The following is a 10,835-nucleotide window of genomic DNA, read 5'->3' as shown; positions in this document are numbered from 1 at the left end:
ATAATATTCCGTGTATTGAAGAGAATATGAGTGATAAATAGTAAATATTATAGCAAATTGGGTTTTGAATTAATATTTACTGTATTTAATTGAATGTTATAAATAGTTTTAAATACTATTTTTATATTTGAAATTTCAAACATGTAGCTCACCCTCCCAACTTCAAATTTGGTGGCTAAACACCCCAATCCCAAGATTTTAGGAGTCTTCTAATAAAACTTGCTCTTCTTAGATTTGTAAAGTTTTCATTGTACGACATGGAATTAAAAGTCTGGAACTTTTCTACTTGCAAATTACAGATACTCGAGGTTGAAAATTCTGAATTGCCATTTTCTTCTAACTTGATTAGTATTTATTTGTGCTTTGATATAATGCTCACTTTTGGTAATTTAATAATTGAATATTTATTAAAAATGATAATGATAAAAGAAAAGAAAAGTGATATTAGTTGAAAAATATTTGGTGTATCTTAGACTACTTTTGTACATCTTATACAATTGTTCAATCATATTTTGTTTATGCATATATGTTTAAAGATATTATTTAAAATAATAATTAAAAAAAGTTTAACTGACATATTTTGAAAATGGGGAGTGTATAAATAATAATCAGATCCAAAATAATGACATATATAGTACAAGGATAAAAGATATCTTTGGAATATATATAGATATAGAAAAAAAAAAAAACTCAAATGTTAGAAAATAATAAAAAGCCCCCTCCACATTTTAGCTCAGCTCACCAAAAGAAACCCAAAATCACAAATGTTTGTGCACGTCTTCTCTCAATTTGAAGTATATCAATGGCTATCAACGATTATCAACGATAGTCTATATGTGGCTATCAACTTTGAAATATTAACACTTCAAGGTACATGTGGTAAAAAGTTATACGTGCCCATCACTTATATAATTCAATAAGGACGAGTGTAGTATATTAGTGATAGAAGCTTAATATTAATACACTACAATAAAAGCTTTATTTTTCTACTACAATAGGTAACTATTAGAAAAAAGGAGAAGAAAAGAAACACACAGATTTATGTGGAAACCCTAAATCAGGGAGAAAAACCACGATAGGAGAATTTTTATTCTTTTAATTTTTTTGATACACAGTACTCAACACATGAAGGTATAAATAACCAAACAGAGAGAAACCTTAGACAGTAAATACTGAGAAAAAGACTAAAACGCCCTTACGGCTAAAACACCATTTCAACACTCCCCCTCAAGTTGGGGCATAAATATCAATGAGGCCCAACTTGCTAATACAAGTGTCAAATATCTGTCTAGGTAAGCCCTTAGTCAGAACATCCGCAATCTGTTGACTGGATGGAATATAGGGAACAAAAATACTACTATTGTCAAGTTTCTCTTTTATGAAATGTCGGCCAATCTCAACATGTTTGGTTCTATCATACTGAACAGGGTTATTGGAAATATTAATAGCAGTCTTGTTGTCACAGTAGAGTCTCATCGGGTCACGACTCTCTTGATGAAGATCTACTAATATCTTTTTCAACCAAATTTCCTCACAGATACCCAAGTATATAACTTTGTATTCAGCTTCGGCACTACTTCTAGCCACAACACCCTGTTTCTTACTCCTCCATGTAACGAGGTTTCCCCATACTAAGGTACAATACCCCGAGGTTGACTTTCGATCAGTAGTAGAACCGGCCCAGTCCGAGTCAGTGTAGGCTTCTATACATCTTCTATCATTTTTCCTGAACATTAAGCCCTTCCCAATGTTGACTTTAGATATCTCATAATTCGGTTAACAGCTTCCATGTGTCTCCCATACGGGACTTGCATAAACTGGCTTACCAAACTCACCGCATATGAAATATCAGGTCTGGTATGTGAGAGATATATCAGCTTCCCTACAAGACGTTGATATCTCTCCTTGTTCACTGGTACGTCGTATGCTGAGTTTACCAGACTTTTGTTGACCTCAACTGGAGTATCTGCATGTTTACATCCAGTCATCCCAGTCTCTTGTAAAAGGTCTAACGTATATTTTCTCTGAGACACTAAGATCCCTTCTTTTGACCTTTCTACCTCCATGCCTAGGAAGTACCCCAAGAAACCAAGATCTTTAATTTCAAACTCCTTTACCATTTTCTGTTTCAGCTTGATAATTTCTACAGAATCATTCCCTGACAGAATAATATCGTCAACGTATACGGTTAACACTGCTACTTTTCCTGATGCTAACTTCTTAGTGATCAGGGTGTGATCAGAGTGACCTTGAATGTACCCCTGGGTTTTGACAAAAGGTAGTAAACCTATCGAACCAAGCTCTAGGGGACTGTTTCAGACCATACAAAGACTTCTTTAGCTTGCACACCTGACTCCCAAACTGTTCTTCAAACCTTGGAGGAGGGGTCATATAAACCTCCTCTTCCAATTCACCATTTAGAAACACATTCTTTACATCCAACTGATATAGAGGCCAGTCTAGGTTTACAGCAACAGAGAGAAGAACCCGAATAGTGTTGAGTTTTGCCACTGGCAAGAAAGTTTCTGAGTAATCCACCCCATATGTTTGAGTATACCCTTTCACGACTAATCTGGCCTTATATCTGTCGAGAGTCCCATCAGATTTGTACTTGACTTTGAACACCCATTTGCACTCGACGGTTTTGTGACCTCTAGGAAGAACAACTAGATCCCATGTTTTGTTGGTCTTGAGTGCCCGCATTTCTTCCATGAATGCAGCTCGCCATTCAGGAATTTCCAGAGCCTTGTACATATTTCCCGGGATAGTCACGGTGTCCATGCTAGTGGTAAAAGCCTTGAATCTTGTTGACAAGCTACTGTAAGATAAGAAGCTTTTCATAGAGTACTTGGTGCAGGACCTTGTTCCTTTTTGCAGGGCAATTGGTAAGTCTAGGGTGGCATCAATTTCACTGTTCTTGTTACCTTTTTCCTCTTTATTCACCTGCTGCACATTTTCAGTCTCCTGAACATCATCTGGAGGAAATTCATTGTTCTCATCCTCCTTAAATTTGTCAAGAGTTGTTGCATTGTCAGTGTTCACTGTACTACTTTCAACAGAGTTATTATTATCAAGAATATAGTTATCTTGAGTTGTCTCTGGTTCTAACTCTTGAACACTTTCCGGTGGAGCAGCAGGGGAAACTATTTCCTTTCGTAGATTCTTCCGATAGTAGGTTATCCAAGGAACTTATTTTGTAGGAAGGATAAGATTATCCGGAATTGGAGGGCCAGAATTAGTGTCAGGAGGGCCAAGAGGATTAGTGTCAAGAATTGGTTCAAGTAACAAGTCTACAGGAATGGAATAGGAGGATGACGTGTTAGACTCTTCACTCGAAGTCTCCCCCTGAAGAGGACTAATAGGAAAAAAAGGTTTATCTTCTTGAAAGGTAGCATTCATGGTGAAAAAGTACTTTCGAGAAGATGGCTGATAACATTTGTAGCCCCGTTGATGGAGCGGATACCCAACAAAGACATATTTTTTAGCCCTATGAGTGAATTTATTGTGGGAACCATGATTATGAACAAACACCGTACATCCAAACACCTGAAGAGGAACATCTGGGAAAAGCCGGGTAGAAGAGAAGGATTCATTGAAATGGGCTAAGGGAGTCTGGAACTTGAGGACACGGGAAGGCATTCGATTAATAAGATGGGCTGCAGTGAGTACAGCATCGGCCCATAGGTACGAGGTTATGAATGCAGGAATCATGAGAGCCCGAGCAACCTCAATAAGGTGACAATTTTTCCGTTCGGCCACCCCATTTTGTTGCGGGGTATAGGCACAGGAGTTCTGGTGGATGATACCTTTAGAATTTAAAAACTCATGGAGGGACTGATTAACGAACTCACGGCCATTATCACTCCGAAGGATAGCAATTTTGGTATTGAACTGGGTTTCGACCGTGGTGTAGAATTGCTGAAAGACTATAGTCACTTCAGATTTATCCGTAAGAAGGAACACCCATGTAAGACGAGTGTGATCATCTATGAAGGTGACAAACCACCGTTTACCCGACACGGTTGTGATATTTGATGGGCCCCACACATCAATATGTATCAGGTGGAAAGGTTGGGACGATTTATAAGGCTAGGAAGTAAAAGACACCCCAGGTTGTTTTGCACGAATACAAACATCGCAAGATAAAGATGAAATATTAACATTACGAAATAAATGGGGAAATAAGTACTTCATATAATGAAAATTCGGATGTCCAAGACGAAAATGCCATAACAGGAAATCAGTTTCAGAAATAGTAAGAGAAGAGAGTAAACAAGTGCTAGATAAACTCCTAGATGAAGTATCCTCCGCGAGGAAGTAGAGCCCCCTACTGTGCCGGGTAATGCCAATCGTCTTCCCCGAGCTCAGGTCCTGAAACAAAACATTATCCTGTGAGAAAACGACATTACAATTCAGATCTCTGGTTATTTTACTGACAGATAGCAGATTATAAGATATCTTCAGCACATACAGGACATTCTGTAAAATCAACCCTTGAATAGGAGATAAGTGACCTTTTCCAGCAACGAAATCAAAGGACCCATCTACAATTCGTATTCTCTCGTTTCCTACACTTGGATAATACGAGAGGAATTGATCAGATGATCCAGTTAGGTGGTCCGTTGCTCCTGAGTCAAGGATCCACGATTCATCCCCTTCAACCAAGAAGCTAAAGGACTGATAAGTACCTGATTGAGCAATATTGCTAGTTCCAACCATGTTGGACTCTACTTGATTGGTGGCTGATGATGTAGCATCCCCTGTTTCACTGACAAGGGCCCGACCGGTTTTTGATTTATCATTTGTAGACTGTCGTTTGCCATTTGGTGGGCGACCATGTAACTTCCAGCATTGATCTTTGGTGTGCCATCTATGTTTCTTACATGCTATAAATGGGTGGGGATTTCCGTTTGTGTTGTCGCTCTCTGGGCGCAGAGAATTTGGCTCCAAACGCAACAGAATCTAAGTGGTTGTTGCTAATGCCACTCATAGCTCTAGTTCTTTCCTCTTATAATCTGACCTCTAAGCATACTTCCATTAGAGACGATATTGGTCTCTGTCCCAAAATTCGACTTCGAACACCATCAAATTTAGGGTTTAAGCCAGCTAGAAAATCATACACCCGGTTCACCTCCTCAATCTTTGAGTACTGAACTCCGTCAACAGGACAATTCCACACGACCTCACGACACAAATCCGTTTCTTGCCATAACAGGGACAATCTATTGAAATAAGATGTTACGTCAAAAGTACCTTGTTTGCACTCATGAATATGTTTCCTCAAGGTATAAAGACGTGAGGCATTTTACCTCTGTGAATAGAGCTTCTTGACAGCTTCCCAAATATCCCGAGCGGAGGCTGAGTACAGAAGTGGCTTTCCGATCTGGGGTTCCATGCTTTTTATCAGAATTGAGCGAAGGAGAGAGTTCTCTCCTTTCCATATACGTTCTTAGGGATCACCGAGGTTTGGTTTTGGTATTTCTCCAGTTAGATACCCAAACTTGTGACGTCCCTCGAGGACCATTCGTACCGATTGGGACCAAGAAAAGTAATTCTCACCGTTAAGTTTCTCACCAATAGACATTCTTGTAGAGTTCCCCATAGAACTAGACATAATATTTGCAAAAGGTAAATTAGAGTAAGCATTTACCGGTGTTTCTGAGCATAAAGAGAAGTCTGAATGTGGATGAAAACCAGTTGTAGGATTTGTCGTGGATCTAAGGGCTGATATTTGCTGCTGTAAGTAGGCCAACTGCTGTTCAAAACCAACAGTTCCACTAGAATGTGCCATAGATTGGTTTTGCCCATAAATCCCCGAAAAAATAGCTTCATTTGGGCTCGAGGACGGACCAAAAGAAGGGCTGGGAACTGACTGACCATACTGGTTCGTCTGGACCGGATTCGGTTGGACCCGGTTTGGTTGAACCAGTTGGTTCGGCTGGACCGGCTAAGTGACTTGGGTCATCCACGGGCGATCTGGAACATACGCTAGGGCTTGCTACTGACCTGAAAATGAGGGCTGGAGATTGACTGTATACCGCCAGTCACGAACGGTGGTGTCGGCCTGAGCAAAATATCTCGAGGGTGAAGGATTTTCATGCATCAGGGAGTTCTGAGGCAGGATCTGGTGGAGGTCAGTCGGACCGTGAGTCAATCGCTGGGTGTCGATTGGGTCTGAGGTAGATGGGTTTTGTTGGAGGTTGGTTCAGGTCTGAGGCAGATGTGTGTCGATCGGGTCTGAGGCAGATGGGTTTGAAGCAGAAAAACCATAAGGTTGTCGAATTCCAGATGGGTCACTCGGATCTGAGGTAGAAAATCCAGATAAGCTCGAATCCGTGTGCCGATTTGGTCTGAGAGTTCTGATGGTCGGGTCTGCAATGGTAGTTCACTGGTTACAAATTGGAGGATCAGGTCGGGTCTGGCTGGAGGTTGGATCAGACATAGATTTTAGGAGTTGAGGCATAGCGGCGTGAAAATAATGCTCAACGGCTTCTCTTATGGCTGCAGCAACTTCAGCGTTCATGGATCCCTTTGTTCCAATGGTGGTTTCTGCTGAAGTCTCTGGTTTATTCTCATCAATGACGGCCATGGCTTCATCGCCATGTTCTAATACCATGTTGGAAAAAAGAAGAAGAAAAGAAACATACAGATTTATGTGGAAACCCTAGATCAGAGAGAAAAACCACGATAGGAGAATTTTTATTCTTTTAATTTTTCTGATACACAGTACTTAACAAATGACATGTATAAATAATCAAACAGAGAGAAACCCAGACAGTAAATACTGAGAAAAAGACTAAAACACCCTTAGGGTTAAAACACCATTTTAGTAACTATTGGTATAAGTCTCAAATTTTGTCTAAATATATTTTGTATAAAATACGAAAATTTAGACAAGTGTATAATTGGATCTTTATTTATTTATTCATGTGTATAATTTATTTTTTTCTTTTTGAAAATTCAAGACCAAATGGATCGGTTGTGTCCGGTGTCCATGAAAGAGTAGGTCAATACTCACAGCGGAAAGGATGAGTATCCCAATTTTCATTCACTACAAGAATTTTTACCTATTCCGATATTTTTTTTCGACGCATCAATTTTCATTGGTATATACGTATTTATCTCGACAAAAATTCAATACGTCAGCCAAAATATAACAACATGGACATTTTTTTTAAAAAAAAAAATTATGCTGACAAAAATTTGAACATATCCCGACGAAATATGCGTTGACAAAAGACATTAAAAAAACCCACACTATTCTTTTCCCGACGAAATTTTGTTTTTAATAAAATTGATGAATAAATCCATTTAAAATAAGCTTGTAGTTGTTTTGTTTTTTTTCTCTCTCTTTCTTTTAAGATGGATTTAAGTATTAGTTTCAGATTGGAGTTAGGATATTCATTTGTTTATGAATGAAATTGTTATTCTATATTTGGTTTGTATGGATGGATATAATGAAGGATGAATTACTTGTGTATTTTGGTTTTGATTTTGTATATGAGATTCATTTGTTAATATTAAAGTTTAATCTTTCCTTTTTATGGATATAATATGCTTTAAGTTTTAAAATGAAATTGCTAAGGATATTTAATTAACTAAATTTTACACTTTTTACTTGCTAGTGTTAAATTTCACACTTTATTCATTTGGTTCAACAATGAATAAGGATTGGATTAAGTTTAGAGATAGATTTTCAAGAGAGTGCATTGATGGAGTTACACAATTCATGGAATTGATAAATTTTATGTGTTTGTTGTACTTATTGTTTACATAAATTGGTTGTACTAATAAATTATAAGGGTAGTTGCAAATAGAGATATTAGACCCCAAGTATTAGCAGATATAATATAATGTAAATAAAATTGCAAATATGGTCAAATTTAAATAGTCTACCCGTAATAGACCATATTATTGGTAGGAGTCTATCAGTGATAGACCATATCACTGGTAAGAGTCTATCAACAATAGAAGTCTATTGCTGATAGACTTGGGAGTTTATCAACGATAGAAGTTTATCACTGATAGACTTGTCTATATTTGCAATTTTTTTAAAATGATGTTATACACTTGGTTATTATTTCTAAAAATTCTACCAATTGTAATACCCTAAATTATAATCTATGTAGGAAAAAAGGGAGAAGAACAAGAAGAGTATAGAATGTTTCAATTTCAATCATTATTGTGGGTCGAAATCCTTTCTTCAATTGAAAAATGAATTTGTATGGTATGATGCAAATTCATTATTGTTTTATTCATTTCCCATTGAATGTAAATAATAAATTTGTTTATTGAATTACAGACGATGGACTTTCGAACAATTAGGTATGTTATGACAACTTTCAGTTCTTGGTTAGTGGATTTAGAAACTTAATTTGGTTGTTTGTGGCTATCCTGTAGTTATAGTCGTCACCTCAAATAGGAGCGTTTTAGTGGATTTAGGAACTTCATTTGTTTTTTTTTTTTTTTTTTGTGGCTATCCTACAATTATGATAGCCAACTTTAAATAATGTGTGTTTAGTCTACTCTTTTGCTACTTTGTAGGTTTAATGACATTTAGGTGGAACTAGGACACATTTGTAGATTAGGAGGAGGGGGGAGGGAAGTATATGTTGTAATTTTTTTATATTATCTAAAAGCCTAATTTTGTACTTTAAAAAAACTATGTTCTTGGATTTATTTGTAGGGATCCGAGAGTTGAGTTATATGCTTTTAGGACTATCGAATGACGGGTTTAGCCTTGAAATAAATTTAGGTGGATTTAGAGGGGAGAGATTCACTTCGACGCTTTCTATGCATTTGTTGATACTTTGTGGTTTAAATGACATTTAGGTGGAACTAGGACACGTTCGTAGCTTGGGAGGGGAGGAGGGATGTATATTTTGTAATTGTGTTTTAGATTATCTTGAAGCCTAATTGTGGACTTTAAAGGAACAAGTCCTTGGCTTATTTGTAGGGATCCGTTAGTTGTGGATGTATATGTTGTAATTGTTTTTTAGATTATCTAAAAGCCTAATAGTGTACTTTAAAGGAACTTTGTTCTTAGATTTATTTGTAGGGATCCAAGAGTTGGGTTATATGTTTATAAGACTATCGAACGATGGGTTTAACCTTGAAATAAATTTAGGTAGATTTAGGTGGGAGAGATTCATTTCAACACTTTCTATGCATTTATTGCTACTTTGTGGTTTAAATTACGTTTAGGTGGAACTAGGACACGTTCGTAGCTTGGGAGGGGAGGGGATGTGTATGTTGTAATTGTATTTTAGATTATCTTGAAGCCTAGTTGTGGACTTTAAAGGAATAAGTTCTTGGCTTATTTGTAGGGATCCGATAGTTGTGAAAATTTAAAGGGTGTTTATCTATTTGTTTAAGTACATTTACAACATGCCCGTAACGTGGGGGAGGGTTCATGTCTTAATTATAACCATTTTAATCACTTTTTAGAGAGTAAAATGGTTGTTTGTGGTGTTCATGATTTAATTATGAACATTGATGACATGTTTGTAACTTAAGAGAGAGATCATTCCTCATAATCATTTTAAATATTTTGTTTAAGTCTTTATATGATTGTTAAGTTCTTTTTGTGCATTTTTCTTTGTTGATTTTAAGAAATCTTTAAAAATATTTGTTTTTCCTATTTTAGATTATTCGTGTAAATTCTTAAAGATGATTTTTTTTGGAGATTGTGAGAAGATTTTGTGAGATGGTTACTTAGTTTGGTTTAGTATCTCACTTATTTTGAATTAGGGTATTTTAGCTTAGGGAAGATTAATTTTTTTTTTTGTATAGGAGATTTGTAAGAAGTTAGAAAAGCTCAAATTTAATTGTATACACAGTTTTTATTCGTAGAATTTTATAGCTTGAATTGAATATTAGTCTTATTTTTAAATATATAAGCTTACTTTTGTTATATTTATCCCCAATTGATTTGTTTGAAGATTAATTTTTGTATGTGCATAATTAGGTATTAATGAAATAAAAAATTGGTTATTTAATTGTTATAAAAAATATATAAAATTATAAACAACTTATGCTGACGCAAATAAACGTTGGCAGAAATCTGTCTATTGAACCGAATTTTTGTTGTTTAGGACTATGTTTTTCCCGACGCAAATTATATTTTGTTGGGAAAACACATATGCCTACGCAAACAATTGTGTTGCCAAAAATGGTATTTATGCCGACGAAAATAGTTTTCGTCGGGAGGAACTTCTCCCGACATGGATACGACGACGATTATGCCGATGTAAAAAAATGCGTTGGCATAACCTATCCCAATGTTTTCAATACTTTGTCTGACGTTTTTTTGCGTGGGGAAATGTGAAAATTTTTGTAGTACTCACCCTTGAAGACCAATTCTTCTTGTGAATCCTCTCCAATCATGAATAAAATGTTCTATTCTCTCGGTCTCAAGAACAACCAAGTACACAACAACGAAACTCCAATGAACTGGACACTACCACAATGATTTCCCTGTTATTCTTGAGGGGTAAAGAATCAACTTAGAGTGGTTTAGGCTTCAGTGTATTAACTTTGGAGGGGGGAGGGAGAGATTATTGTTCCAGATTTATTTTGCACAAAGATTTTGGGAGTTCTGTGATACGTTGTGTTAGAGAATACTGAAGAAGATAAAGTATCTCCAATTTCTCTTCCACCCCCACTACGTAAAAAAACGAGAGAATAAAGGGGCAGGAAGGGGAGGGGGAATCACATATATAAATATATAAACCACATATTATATTTAATATAACACATAACCTATAGTTTATATTATATCACATATAATATAACCTATAGTTCATTATTCTCTCATTTAACCTATAGTATTTAAT

The sequence above is a fragment of the Benincasa hispida genome, chromosome 2 (genome assembly GCF_009727055.1).
Source record: "Benincasa hispida cultivar B227 chromosome 2, ASM972705v1, whole genome shotgun sequence".
Classification (NCBI taxonomy): Eukaryota; Viridiplantae; Streptophyta; class Magnoliopsida; order Cucurbitales; family Cucurbitaceae; genus Benincasa; species Benincasa hispida.
This window is presented reverse-complemented; position numbering follows the sequence as displayed.